The sequence below is a fragment of the Saccopteryx bilineata genome, chromosome 10 (assembly GCF_036850765.1).
Source record: "Saccopteryx bilineata isolate mSacBil1 chromosome 10, mSacBil1_pri_phased_curated, whole genome shotgun sequence".
Lineage (NCBI taxonomy): Eukaryota > Metazoa > Chordata > Mammalia > Chiroptera > Emballonuridae > Saccopteryx > Saccopteryx bilineata.
This window is the reverse complement of record NC_089499.1, coordinates 10,491,404-10,506,682: the sequence shown is the minus strand read 5'-3', so window position 1 is coordinate 10,506,682 and position 15,279 is coordinate 10,491,404.

Genomic DNA, 15,279 nt, shown 5'->3' with positions numbered 1-15,279 from the left:
CTGAGAATTAAATAGTCCCTACAGGCCCTGGCCGGTTGGCTCAGCGGTAGAGCGTCGGCCTGGCGTGCGGGGACCCGGGTTCGATTCCCGGCCAGGACATATAGGAGAAGCGCCCATTTGCTTTTCCACCCCCCCTCCTTCCTCTCTGTCTCTCTCTTCCCCTCCCGCAGCCAAGGCTCCATTGGAGCAAAGATGGCCCAGGCGCTGGGGATGGCTCCTTGGCCTCTGCCCCAGGCGCTAGAGTGGCTCTGGTCGCGGCAGAGCAACGCCCCGGAGGGGCAGAGCATCGCCCCCTGGTGGGCAGAGCGTCGCCCCCTGGTGGGCATGCCGGGTGGATCCCGGTCGGGCGCATGCGGGAGTCTGACTGTCTCTCCCCGTTTCCAGCTTCAGAAAAATACAAAAAAAAAAAAATAATAAATTAAATAAATAAAATAAAATAAATAGTCCCTACAGTCTTCTAAAGGAGAATCATCCAGACTGCACTTTACAAGTAGACGGCCCGTCGCCAACAGTGGGCTTGCTAGAAGACAAGGTCAGCAGCCGCACACTAAGGCAAGATTGACTAGTTCAGAAGTCCCTACTCACACCTGTTCAAAAATCCCCAGTGCAGAGCATACAAGAGACGACTTCTCACTCTTCTCTTATTGCCAAAGGGGCTGGCCTCTGACTAGCAGCTATTCTAAGTTAGGTCTATGAATATTTCTTAAGTGATCATCAAAGAGATTTGCTTTTCTCCTTTGATGAAAAAGTAAAATGTTTGGTGTTGGGGAGGACACATGGGAGGGGTTTGTCCCATTACTGGCAGGAGTGTAAAGTGGACAGCCTTGTAGAGACATTTTGAAGCGTGTCTCGGTTCCAGGAATTCCACTGCTTGGGCCCCATTCGTCATCGATACTCACGTATAAGCACAAAGCTGCCAGCTCATCACCACCTCCATGCTTGGGCCTTGGCTCCTAGGGTGCCCGGTCAGGGGCTATTGGAGGAGACCTGACCCCACGCCTCTGGGGACTCACCATTAAGTCAGCCTTCTGTGTGTCGTGCTCTGACCTCACGCACCATCTAGAGCCTGGGGTTCTGCTCATTCTTATGAGTCAGCCTTGTCTTTGAGCTTCCAGGAACTGAAGAAGTGGAAACAATTATTGAACCTTTGTGTTATTCTCCTGGGATCAGGAGATTTCTAGGTAGGTTCTCCTGGGACAGGGGACTTCTTGCCTTGTCACTTGGCCTTGTACCTAGTGTTGTGACTTTGCTTCCCTCCCCCAAGACTGCAGAGTGTCCTGGATGGTTGTTAGGTCTCTGCAGTGCAGACAGGCTGGCCTCGAACGGCAGGCGAGTGCTCTTAAAGAAGTCGAGGCCACGTGGGAATTTCTGTACATTTCCACTCTGGAATCTGGCCACGCTGAGCCACTGGAAGTCCTTTGAACCCAGACCTAATCTGTGACTTTGCATGTTTGGTTCCTTCCATCCCGTATCCATCTTCAGCCTGCCCTCGTCTCTAGCAGTCCATGGAAGCCTCCCTTGACCTCTCAGGGCTGGGATCGATTCCATCTCTGCTCTCCTTCAGTGCCCCAAATATACATCTGTCAAACCTCCTAACACTCGGTCAAGTTTTGCTTGACTTGTTTTTCTCTTCCCCTTTTCAGTAAATCCACCGGCACACGGTCAGGACTGTGTTTGTCGAAGGGATAGATGGACAATGTGATGCCCACATGCATTCTGCCCTCGGCACCTCTCCTCTTCTGCGCAGCTGAGACATACTTGAGACAAGCGACAAGGATGGAAGTTTGGGGCTTGTCAGGGCTTTGGAGCCAGCTCCCTGTGGCCTCTCCTTTTTGCCTCCATTTCTCCCCATATCTCCCTGTGCCTCACAGAGTTCTCCAGGTCTTACCCACCTCCCCAGTGCTGGTCCACAGCGTGGTCCCTTAGGAAGCCCAGGGATGCTGCTTTTCTTACCCTCCTCTGGCTCCCAGGCCACCCTGAAGTGTGCCAGCAGAGCAGTATCACAAATGTCACAGAGTGAGGGGTCTTCTACACCTGTCCCGCCCCTGCATGTCGCTGTAGGAAAGCCGGCACGCCTTCTGTCTTGGCCTGTAGTTTTTATACCTGCAGGATAGACAAGTCTTGGGCAAACTTTAATAACTAAAATAATAAATATTATTTCAAAGACAGACAGTTAGGAGCTTTTCCTCCTCGCTCCTGCCCTCGCTACAGATCTCCCTGTCTTTGGGATGGATGAGAGAGAGAGGAGGCACTCGTGCTGGCCTCCAGGAATCTTTCATGAGTCATGTCAGAGATCAGGCTCCCAGATGGTGGAGAAGGAGTGTCCACTTCACTGATGGCTTCCTCCTGGAGCCACCTCACAAGGCTACCTTGGCTCCGCCCCAAATATTGGGCAGCCCCACGTGCACCCGGTGTCTGAGCGTCCTTGTGCCTCCTGAGTCTGGCTGGGGCCTGCCCAGGGGGTTGGTAGGGGGAGCTGGGATGGAGACGGGGTGTTTTCCATCTTGATGCTCTACGGAGATTCAGGAGAGTCATGACAAGAGTTCCCTTCTTTTCAAGGAGTCACACATTTCCCTGTTGCTTACGAAGTTTAGGCTAATGAGCAGGTTGATGAGGGCTTGTTGTCCTGGCAGCTTCTATAATTCCTTTATGCTCAAGTCTTTACTGAGGAATGCAGTGTTATTCTACCACCGTACAACGGGGTAGTCCAGCGTGGTTAACCTGGGGTGTGAAAATAAAATTTGGGAATCTGTGGATATGTACAGGGAAAAAATTATTTCTTCATTTTTACTAATCTCTAACTGAAAATTAGCATTTTCTTCAATTATTCACCAAGATAAAAAATACCAGAAGCAAGATCCACCAATAAAACTTACAGATATTTTTATATCACATTAAAGTATTGCAGATATCTGGAAAAATTACTTGAGCTCGTTATACTTCAAATTTATTGTACTTATTAGGTCCTGCACTAGATTCTATTATCTCACACATATATTCCTTTATCAAAAAGTTAATATTTTGGTAACTACATTTCTACTTAATTGGTGTATTTTGTTTTATGCATTTAAAAACATTGTTCTAAGAATGGATGATACATTTATCTAGAGCAGCGGTTCTCAACCTGTGGGTAGCGACCCGGCGGGGGTCGAACGACCAAAACATAGGATCACCTAAAGCCATCGGAAAATACATATTTATTATACAATACATTTTTAAATAAAATATGTAGGCGACCCCTGTGTTTTGGTCGTTCGACCCCTGCTGGGGTCGCGACCCACAGGTTGAGAACCACTGATCTAGAGGCTCCCTACCCCCCAAAATACCCTAAAAACTAGTTTAAGATACAGGGTAACACACAAGAAGCAGAAATTTGGTTAAAATGCTACAAATATGACTTTGTTGCTACACAGGACAGATTTTATTCATGAGGTTGTCATAGTTATATATTACTGGATAATGAAACACTCTGAAGTTTAGTGTCTTAAAATAGCAACAACCATTTATTTTTCACGGGAGTCTTTAATTTAGACAGGTCTCAGCGGCGGCAGCTCCCGTCTGCTCATGTGACAGCCCTGGGGAAGCGTGTCTGTGGGGAAAAGGTCCACTTTGAGTGGCCCACCGGCCCGCCCTGCGAGTTGGTCCTGGCTACTGACTGAGAGCCCAATCAAATCTGTCTGCCGAGGGTCTCCACTTCTCCCCACATGGGCTTCTCTACTGGTCCCTCGGGCTCCATGCTGCCTTGTGTCTGGATCCCACGAGCTTATTTGAGATACTGACTGCTGCTGTTCCTTAAGCCTGAAAATGGGCAGTGTCCCTTCCACTGTATTTCATTGTCTCAGTGGTCAAAGGGCCCATCAGGTTCAAGGGGAAGGGAAGGAAACCTCATCTCCTGCCGGGGGAAGTGTCGAAGAATTTACAGCCAGCTTTTACCTACCACAAATGTAAACTACGATTGCCCTTGGAATTTTTGCTTTTATAACATAAGACTTGAACACTTCTTGAAAAGAACTCTTTAAAATAGATAATTGAATGGGTAAGAACTTTTCTTGGCAGATGCAGAGGGCAGACCTGGAGGCACATTTGCAGACTCCCCTTTCCCCTTCCCTTTTGCCCCCCACTCCTTTTTTTTTAAGTGAGAGGAAGGGAGATAGACAGACTGGCACACGCCCCGACCGGGATCCACCCAGCAACCCCCATCTTGGGCCGATGTTCAAATCAACCAAGCTATCCTCAGTGCCTGAGGGCAATGCTTAGACCAACTGCGCTACTGGCTGCAAGAGGAGAAGAGAGAGAAGGGGGAGAGGGAGGGGGAAAGAAACAGATGGTCGCTTCTCCTATGTGCCCTGGCCGGGGATGCAACCCAGGACGTCCACACGCTGGGCCGACACTCTATCCACTGAGCCAACTGGCCAGGGCCCTCCCACTTCTTTTTTGACCTTGAGGTTTCTCTTCTCTTCCCCCCTGATGTTCCCCCGTTATTTTGAAACTTCAACAACAGATGATAGGAACAAGAAAAGGAGGAAGAGAAAGAGAAGGAAAAGAATAGGAAGGAAGAGAGGAAGTCAGAACTGGAAGAGGTGGAGTGGAGAAAAGGGAGATGGAGAAAGGGCAGAGGCCTCTGGCAGCAGTGACCCAAGGGGGAAGTGTCCTTACCCAGGAGGTAATCTCACAACGCTTATGCACGAGGAATTTATAGGGAGATTGTGTTTTTAAGGTAGAAAAGTTGGGGACAATCTCAATGTTCATCAGTAAGGAGCTGGTTAAATAACACACCCAATGATCCTCATTTTTTGCAGATTCTGTATTTTAGAATTTGCCTACCTGCTAAAATTGTTTGTAACCTCAAGATCAATACTTGGGGCACTTCTGTGGTTGTTTGTGGACTTGTGCAGAGCAGTGACAAATCTGAGTTGCCGATGGTGCACTTCGTACCTATAGTAAATCCTCCTGGAAAGTCAAATTCCAGGGAGGGTGGGGACCAAGGACCAGGGAGGAGCTCCCTGCCCATCATGGCGGTGTTAGGTGGGTCCTGGCAGGCAGGTGAGCGGGACAGTCTGGGCTGCTGCTACTATTGTATATCTATGGAAGACTGTGCCCCTCAGCCAAGCTGGTGTGGCAGGTACAGCAGAGGGTCAAGTCAGACGCACTTAGTTAGAGGAGGGGCAGGTGGGGCCATGAGGTGACAGGTAGGTTGTTTCCTACTGCCACACCCACAGTTCATGGGAAGGAGGTCAGTGTGGCAATGAACGTGATCATATGTCTGCCCATACCAGCTCTGTGACAGGGGCAAATAGTTTCCTTTTCCTGGGTCTAGTTTCCTTGTCTGTTAGCTAGGAAGGTTGGATCTCATTCTCTCACTCAACTAATATTAATTGAGCATTTATGATGTGCCCGGTACTGTTCAAAGGCCCAGGAGATATACCTGTGAAGAGGATCCTGTGAAGTTTATCGTTGCAGGTTAGGTTTGGCCCAGCGTAACAGAAAACCCAAAGACTAGTGACTTGAATAAGATAAAGGGTTTATTTACCTCTGTTACATAAAGCACGTCCAGAGACGTGCTTTATGCAGGTCAGAGCTGGTGTGCTGTTCTTACGCTGCTCCACCATCAACATCACTTCATGGTCCTGTGATGATGAATGCAACTCCAACCACTGCATCACATATCAGGAAAGAGGGAAGAGAAGGGCAAAGGAGAGCCCTTTCCAGCTGAGAGCTTCCCCAGCATCCCACAGAATTATTTCTTACAGCTAATCAGCCACTTCTGTCATCGAGGCAGACCGGGAAATGTGGCTCTGTGAGCTGGATACGGTGCCACAGCCCTCACTCTAGGGGCTCTGTGTGTAAGGATGACAGGGAAAATAGGACTCAGAAATCTCTACTACAACAGGCAAGTTTCCTGTTCTCAGGAGTCCATGTTCCAGCAGGAAAAATTAAATAACGAACAAGGAAACAAATTAAAAGGCAATTTCAGATGGTGATAAGCTCTGTCAAGCAAACAGAAGACAGTGTTGGAATAGAGAAGGCGGTAGGAGAGTGGTGGGAAGCCATGTGGATTGGGAGGGCAGAAAATATTCTTGAGATGAACAGGCTCTAAAAACCCTTGTAATTTTGACATGCTGTGATTTGAGGTATCTGAGCAATCTCCCTTCCCCATCAAAGAGGAGGCTACTAGGGAGGTTCTCTATAAGCACAATCTGTCCTCTTTTTGCAAACTCTTAATTCCTCTTATTATTTTCAACCCCATCACATGAGCATGAAGGATGGGTAAGATTCTTCCGGCAAGAAGAGATAGAAAACCCGTTCAGATGGCGGAGGCATTAAGGAAGCATAACATCTGACTGAGCCAGAAGTCCAGCCATGAGGGTGGGCTCAAGGTTTAGTGGATTCGGCAGCTCTGTGATGTCATCAAGAACTTGGGCTCTTCTTGTTTCTTGGCGCTGACATACTTAAGGGTTATCTCCACCATCTGGTTGATAGAAAGATGGATGTGCCATCTGACCATCACTCTGTTACGACATCTAGATGGAGAAGAAAGACATTCTCTCCCTTTGTAGCTGTGGCTCTCACTGAAGGTTCACTGATTTTTTTTCCTCTGCCATCTCAAATCTGTTATTGAGCCCTTGTAGTGAATTTTTATTTCTCATTTCCCTTGTGATTTCTTCTGTAACCAACGGGCAATTTAGAGCTGCACTGTTTAATTTCCACACATGGGGGGATTTCCCGGATACCTATCTTTCCGTTGTTAATTTCTTCTACCAATAATATTTCCTGTTCCTGGGGATTCTCTGACAGTAAGGAGTGTGGAAGTCTCCCATCAAAACTGTAGATTTGTCGTTTCTCCTTTAAATTCTTGATCTTTATATTTTAGGGCTCTATTATTGTATAGAAATAAATTCTAGCTTGAACATTGTTGTTTCTGGTTTGCACGCCTTATGAACAGAAGTCTGTGAAATTCAGTTTTGTTCCTCATTATGTAATATGTACTTTTTCTCTTGTTGCTTTTAAGATTTTCTTTTAACCACAGGTTTTCAGAAACTTGAATATAATGTGTCTTAGTGGGTTTCCTTTGTATTTATCCTGGTTGGAATTTATTGAACTTCTTGAATCGATGGGTTTATAATATTCATTACATTTGAAATTTTTTGGCAATTTCTGCAAATATATTTTGTCTTTCCCATCTCCTTCCAGGACTCTCATACACATATTATCAATAGATTGCTTGGTATTGTCCCACAAGACACTTTTTTATTATTTTTTAAAAGCCCCCTTTCTGCCCACTGTGCTTTATCTAGATAATTTCTATCACGATGTCTTCAGCATCAGTGAACATTTTTCTTCAATGTCTAGTCAACTAATCCTTTCCAGTGAATGTTTTATTTCAAATATTTTATATTTCATCTGTGCAAGTTTTATATGATTATTTTTTTATATTTTCCATTTCTATGCTTTTAGTGTCTCTGCCTTCGAGTCCTTGGAAACGTTTATAAGAGTTGTTTTAAAGATCTTGTCGGTTAATTCCACCGTCTCTGTTTCCCCATGACTGTTTGAATATTGGAGTTTTTCCCAGGCTTTGGATCACAGCCCTATTTCTTCATATATCTAGCAAGTTTTGACTGGATGCTATACATTGTGAACTTGACATTGCTGAGGGCTAGATTTTGTTGTGTACTTCCAAAGGGTGTTGGACCTTTACATGGCAAGCAGTTAAGTTACTTGGAGATCAGCTTAATCTTTCTGAGGTTTGTTTTTAAGCTTCTAACTTTCCCTAGGGTGGGTGTTGAGTAGGTTTAATTCTCAGATTAGTTTAGCTCCACTGCTAAGCTCTGACGCAGCTGGAGTTTCCAGCGGAGACTGGAGAGTGAGAAGTCTCTATTCCAGCTGACCAGGATGCCATTGTCTTCCAGCCCTGTGTGAACTGGTTTGCTCACCGCTCCCTGGTTTTTCTTTTCTCAGCTTTGAGGACCTTCACTCTGCACTTATGTGACTTAGTAATCAGCAACAGACTCAGGGGGATCTCTGGGCCCTGTCGGGAGTTATTTATTTAAGCGGCTCCTTCTTCTCCAGTATGTGCCTTGAAAATTCCAGCCCTCTCATCATTTCTGAGCAACAGCCTCTGTCTCTTCAGCTCAGAAAGAGCTATGCCTGGGCCCCCTTCCTTGAAGAAGGCACCTCCCGACAGAAAGCCAGGATGACAATAGGTTCACCTTGTCTGATCTTTTTTTTTTTTTTTTTAATCAGAGATCAGTGTTGCCCAGTGTCTGAAGATTGTAGCCTTACATATTTTGTTCAGTTTTCTAGTACAATAGGAAGATAAGTCTGGCTCCAGTTACTCCATCACGGCTAGAAATAGAACTTCCTAAAATCTTTTTAACACTCATATCAATTAACATAATTCTGGCTACACAGTTAAAATTTTCTGAATAAAAAATTAACAAAACACTGACTTACTGAATTATTACTCATAAAAATTGCATGCATCCGTGCTTTTGTGACATTGTACCAGGCACCATGGGAGTTTGCAGTTTATGGAACAATCTATTCCTAAGAATTCCATCTTATTAAAATTTAAGATTGATTAAAATGTATTCAGAAGAAGTACCAAATCAGACTAACTGTGCATAAAAGTGTGGCTTTAAATGCATTTGCAACAAGTCACACTTTCACGGGCATTTAAATCTGTGTGGTGGGGCCCCAGAGAAGGTGAGAGAAGGGGGTGGAAGCAGGTCATGTTGCTGTCAGAGGTAGAAATGGAATCAGGAGTTGTTCCCCATTGCCATGGAGAGTTGCCTAGGGGATCCGGACCAAACTGATCCAGAAAAACCCATCTACAGTGTTAAATATTTCTTTACAGCCTCTGTCAAGGCCAGCGCTCTCCGTTCGGAGGGAGCTGCCACAAGCACGGCGTTAGCCCGCTCACAAAGGAAATGTAGTTACATATTCCCGGAACATTGGAGAGTGTTTACTTTTTGCTTTGACTAAAAGTGAACAGAAACGATCTGAGTTTGAAAAAATCATTTCAGGCCCTGGCCAGGTGGCTCAGTAGAGATAGAGTGTCATCCCCAAGTACCAAGGTCGTGGGTTTGGTCCCTGGTCAAAGCACACAGGAGGAGCAACCAGGAAGTGTACAACTAAGTGGGACAATGAGTTGATGCTTCTATCTCTATCTCTCTCCCTTTCCCTTTCTTTCTCTCTCTCCCCCTTCCTCTCTCTTTTTCTCTCAAATCAATGGAAACATTTTTTAGACTTTTCAAAATTCTTTTTCTTTTGAAGGCAACTGAATGTGAATTTTTCCTTTTCTGAAATCCTCTTAATGTCACCCAGCCCAACAACATCCCCACCCTCAACTTTCTGTACTCTTCCCCTTACTTCTGTGTACAGCTGGCCTCAGGACCTTTGCACATGCCTGGAAAGCTCTTTTTCTCCTGCCTAAACGCTCTTGTTTGGATAGCACCTTGTAATCTTTTGTTTCAACTTGACTGCCTCAAAGAGGCCTCCCATGATTATGTAATTTAATAACACTACCCCTTTAGTTATTCCCCATAAGACTGTTCTTTTCCTTCAGAGAATGAGGGCCTGTTTGCCCTTGGATCTATCCTTTCTCTGGCCCACTCTGTACTGGGGGACTGACTGCTGTGGACTACATTTCCCAGACTACCTTGCTTTCTGACTTCTGCAGAGGTTCAGCCTTTGGGAGTTGCTAATAGATGTCAGAAAGACAGGAGGAGGGGGCAAGGTAGGGTTTTCTCCCTTCCCTTTTGGCTTTGATTTTACCTGCACAAAGGCCGAAGTGCCCCTGTATCTTTCATTCATACAAGACACCCACTCATTCCATGGTCCTAGTCGTCCTTGGGCAGCTCCTAGCTTGGTTCCAGTTCTCCTCTCTCTCAGATGTCCCCAGGTTCTGCACTCTGATTCCATCATCTTCTTCCTTCATCCCTTGTGCTGAGTGACTTCCTGCTGCTGATACTCTCTGGGTTCCTTCCCTATCCCAGACTCAGCATTTCCACCACTTACATAAGTAACAAAGCCCCTGCATCCAGTGCCCTCTGCTCTGTGTTCTCAGGGTGATTTCTCTCTTCCAGGCTGGACCCTAACTGGACCCTGACTGATACAGCATGTATCTCAACTTGTAGGTGTAAATTTATCAACTGCTGTTCCTTTAAATCTATTGTCCGAATACCTCCTATACACTCCAGCAGAAAAGAGCCTTGTCTGTTGTCTTCGTTACAGAATCTCTGCTCCCAGCACAGTGCTTGGCTTTTGATGGTTGCTCAGTTAATATCTGGGAAGGGAAGGTGGCAGTGATGAGATTAAACTTACCGTCAAACCCAGGTCACCCAAGTGTTTCCCTCAGTTTAAGCCCTATAGATTTGTCCTCTCGACAGCAAAGCACAGTGAGCCATTCTTCCTGGTTATGCCAAAAAAAATAAAAAAGTTTTACTGTGAGGAGAGCAGAATGCTCAGCTTTGCTGCTGAAATCGTTTTCTTTTTTTTCAGATTCCACTTTGGTGGACAGGAACCTTTCTCATTTCCCATTTCAGCTCACTGAATTATTCATCAGAAATGTTCCGCTGGTATTTCCTCCGGTGTCGGAGGTCTGCAGTCCCAGAAACACTCTGCCCTGGAGTTGCAGGCCGAGCAATCGGCAGCCCCGCACGGACCAGGCAGTCCGTGCCTCGGTTCTGGGCTCCTGGTTGGGGTGCGGACTGTGCGGTCGGAGAGCCAGCCCCACCTGAGTCTGGACTTTCTGGGGGCAAGGGCTCAGCTGAGCCCCCGCAAGCTCCCTCTCCCCCTTTGCGGGGAGCAGTTCAAGTAACCAGCCATCCGCTGAGAGTCGGAGTCCTAACACCACCCGTCTGACTCTCTGGCTCCTTTGTGCCTCGGTTTCCTGGGCTCTCAGCTGGGGAGGACAGCCATTGCCTGCCCACCTCGCAGTGTCGTGGCCGTGCCAGGCCCACCGTGGTCCTCAGCCATGTCTGTCCTTGGGATTCTGATGGGTTCTGCCAACTGGTAGCAAATTTCTCCAGATTTCAATTTGCCTCAAAGGAGGATTTCTCTCCAGGAGGCGTTTCTGTTTAGATACGGTTTGTCCCTGATAGTTGAACTCTGTCCCTGGAAGGGAGAGTGTATTCTGTGTTTCCCCTGGGGTCTCTTATCCGCATCTGGCCTCAAACCCGTCCTCGTGGACCCGTGTCCGTGTCTTGGTCAGAGCAGTGCAAGATGAAAGCCACACAGCAGCTCTTTGCACAAAATAGGGCACAGCATGCTTCCCACTGACACAGCTCTCTCTGGGCTTTGTTGCCTTGGGGATCCTGCGGGGTGCCGTGGGCAAGAGGATACCTAGGATGCCAGCATGGAGCGAGCCGTGGCTCTGTAATGCTGGGCGGGACTGCAAACCACGGTTCTCCTTTGCCGGCGACCCTGAATAGGCTCCGCCACCAGGGGGCGCCCGAGAGACTGGAAGGCCGGAGGGGAAGCTGCTCGCTCAGGTCTGATTTCTGCAACTGTGAGCGAGCAGCACCTCACCAGGCTTCTCCGCCGTCGTAGCTGCAGAACCCACGCTGCGGCGTTTCCATTTTCCATTCTGGAGAACTAGCTGCACTGCCCACTGTCCAGCCAGAGACAGTGCACAAGCGTCTGGCATCCCCTCCTCAAAGGCAAGGTCTCAGCCCCAGCGGCACCCTCTGAACTCAAGACAGCAGCACCAGCTGGCTGCCTCCCCGCCCTCAGCCCTCACCCCTGGAGATCTGGTCCCAGCTCCGCCAGGTTCCCCGCCCCCCCCTCCCCCCCCCCCCCCCCCCGCCAAGCTTCTGAGTGGTTTAACAATCCCAATCTCGTCCCTAGCGCCCTCTTGCCCTAGGGAGGGTGGTGGCTGCAGTCACTGCCTCTGTGATACCCTGGAGTTCTCTGTACCGGCTCAATTTCACAGTTAACAAGTCTCCTTTTGAACTCTCTCTGTTGAAACACCCGGCGGTGTCTGTCTCCTCAGAGAGCCCTAACAGATCCTAAGTGGGAACCAGGAGTGGTGGCAGGGATGGAGACGTGGGCGATGGTGGGGCTGGCAGAGCCCAAGATGCCCGGGCGCTGTGGTTGGGGTGGGCAGCGCAGTGTAGCCTGCCGGTCAGCCATGTGTGGGGAAGCACAGAGCGGCCCGCCCGGGGCTGAGCCGCCCGCCCGGGGCTGCTGGACGCACCTGTGTGCAGGGGTTCTTCGGGGCGTCTGGGTCTTGAAAGCAGAGCCCGAGCCCGGGAGCCACGGCTCAGGAGGCCGGGCACACTTGTCCCAGGGGGCTTTATAGCCGGGAAGCCCTTCATACAGCAGTCGGTCAGAGCAGAGTGAACGAGTGAGTCCTCTGCCTGCTGGGCTGTGGAGGGAGGATGAGATGCCTTTTCTAAGGGGGCCCTGGCTGGGTATGTCTCCTCCACGACCCTCAACATACTGTGTTTGCTTTCGTGCCAGAGTTTGGCTCAATGCACTGTGGACCAAGCCCATGCCTCCTGCAAGATCATGCTCAGGTGCCACAGTGTCCGTGGGGCTCTGTTATAACCCCACCATAAAATGATCTATCCTCTCTCCGCATTTATGGCAGTGACTGTACCACTCGCTGGGTCAGGGGAAGAGGTCCTGGGATAGATATGTTCCCCACCCTCAACGGAGTCTCAACGGGGAAAGAAATAAACCTAGCAGTGACTATCTACCTACCTACCCACCTATCTATTGTAGCAGGTGTTGGATAAGTATTGAGTGGATGGGTGGATGGATGGATGGATGGACGGATGGATAGATGGATGGGTGGGTGGATGGATGGATAGATGGATGGTGGATGGGTGGATGGATGGATGGATGGATGGATGGATGGATGGATGGGTGGATGGGTGGATGGATGGATAGATGGATGGGTGGATGGGTGGATGGATGGACGGATGGATAGATGGATGGGTGGGTGGATGGATGGATAGATGGATGGGTGGATGGATGGATGGATGAATAGATGGATGGGTGGATGGGTGGATGGATGGATGGATGGATGGGTGGATGGGTGGATGGATGGATGGATGGATGGGTGGATGGGTGGATGGATAGATGGATGGGTGGATGGGTGGATGGATGGATGGATAGATGGATGGGTGGGTGGATGGATGGATGGATGGATGGAGTGGTGGATGGATGGATGGATGGATAGATGGATAAGTGGATGGGTGGATGGATGGATGGATGGATGGATGGATGGATAGATGGATGGGTGGGTAGATGGATAGATGGATGGATGGATGGATGGATGGAGTGGTGGATGGAGTGGTGGATGGATGGATGGATGGATGGATGGAGTGGTGGACGGATGGATGGATAGATGGATGGGTGGGTGGGTGGATGGACGGATGGATGGATAGATGGATGGGTGGGTGGGTAGATGGATGGATGGATGGAGTCTCCTCTAAAACAGTGAAACGGGCACTCTGGGGCAGACCCTCTATCTCGGATTCCTCCTCATGTCCTTGATGCCTAGCAACATGTGGCAGTAACTGATCCTTGACTGAGAACATGGCTGGAATAGGACAATGAGGAAGGGTGGAGAGGAAAACAAAACTAGAACATACTAATGATCAGGAGACGTGAATCCGAGACCACTGTGCCGTCCCAATGCCTGCGCCTGGTGTCTGCTGATCAGCCCTGGAGGTGATTCCCTCAGGTGGGCATCATACCTCCGCCCGCCCTCTCTGGCCCTGCTTCGCCAGGGGCTGTAACACCTGCGCAGCCGCTGGACCAAGCACTCGGCCCAGAGTTTTCACCTGCAGTGGGAGGAACCTTGGACCTGGAATGTCTGGGCCTACTGAAGCCCGGGAAACAGAGACAGGCCCTGGAGGGGGACGTGGGGGTGATGCGGAGGACAGTCCGCCTGAGCCGCCAATGCCAGGGTGGGCCTGATCGCCTGAACCTCCCAACACCCCTCTGGATGAGAACCACCTGTGGAAAGAGGCCCGGACGCGGAGCCCAGAGAGCCTGCCGCTGTGCTTGGCAGGTCCCAGCCGCAGACGTCCGGGACGCAGACCGCCATGGAGGCCGGGGTTAGGGTGCGGACTCATGAGGGCCTGCTCCTGGCATCAAACCTGTGGAGGGCGGGGCGGCAAGCAGCTGAGTCCAGGGTATCCGTGGGAGCCTGCATCTGGGCGGCCCTGGAGGGCGCTCAGAACCGGGGAGAATCGTGTGCCTCTGTTACTCCGGCACTGGATGTGACTGTCCCCAGAAGCAGCATGACCTCAGATGGGGCATCTCCAGGAGAGCTGGGGGTCTTGAGCAGCACTTAGAGCAGCTGGGGGAAGTTGCTGGATCCAAAGAGGAATTTGGGGGGCACCTTGAAGAAAAGCTCATTCCATTTCCTGGAGAATGCCGTCGTGCTCCCTGCTGTGCCCACACAGGCCAGGGTGGGAGGCCTTCCTTTCCCCTCTCCGCCCCCCCTCCGTGGTCCTTCCTCCCCGGCCTCCCAGCCTATCTCCTTCCCGCCGCCTGCCCGCGCCTCTGCCTGCGATTCCGATTCCGCCTCTGCGGTGCCCGCAGCCCCGCGCTGCATTAGCCGCTGGCGGCTGCTGTCCGAATCTCCGGGAAGGTAATCTATCCGGAAAAGTGCGTGCGAATTACTAAATCAATAAATACCGCTAACCTCTGGATTCACTGCGTCTCTGCAGAGATTGCCTCAGCCCTGCCGCCTCTCGCTTCCATACAAGGGAGGCAGAATGTGCTTAGTGGGCACAACGCACAGGTCGGAAGGGAGGGGGGCAGGGCAGTCAGTCAGCAGGACCCCCCCCCCACCACCACCACCAGACAAGACACCCCTCCTCCGCCTTTGTGTCCCAGGTTTTACAGAGGCAAGTAGTAAGGAGGCCCAGGTCCTGCTGTGTGCTCAGACGCACCTTCAAAACCTCCACCCAACTCCGAGCTAACCTGAAGGGACCCGCCCCACACCCACCTATGGGGTGTCTTCACCAATTTAGGGGGAAGGGACAAACTATCTTTTGTTTAAGGCAGCAAGCTTTGTCTGATCACCCAACGGCGGTTTAAAAAAGAAGACTGTTGGCATGCAAATTCAAAATTAAAAGAGACAATTTTAATGATTAATAATAACAGCTAAAATGTGTGTGGCGTCGATTGCATATTCCATGCAGAGCATGGTCTGACGTGCTCTCCATACGTTATGTCACTTAATACAACCACTCTGCGAGGTGGCCATGAGTGTTGTCGTCATTATTATTGCTATCTCCTTTTTCCAGGTGACCTAAC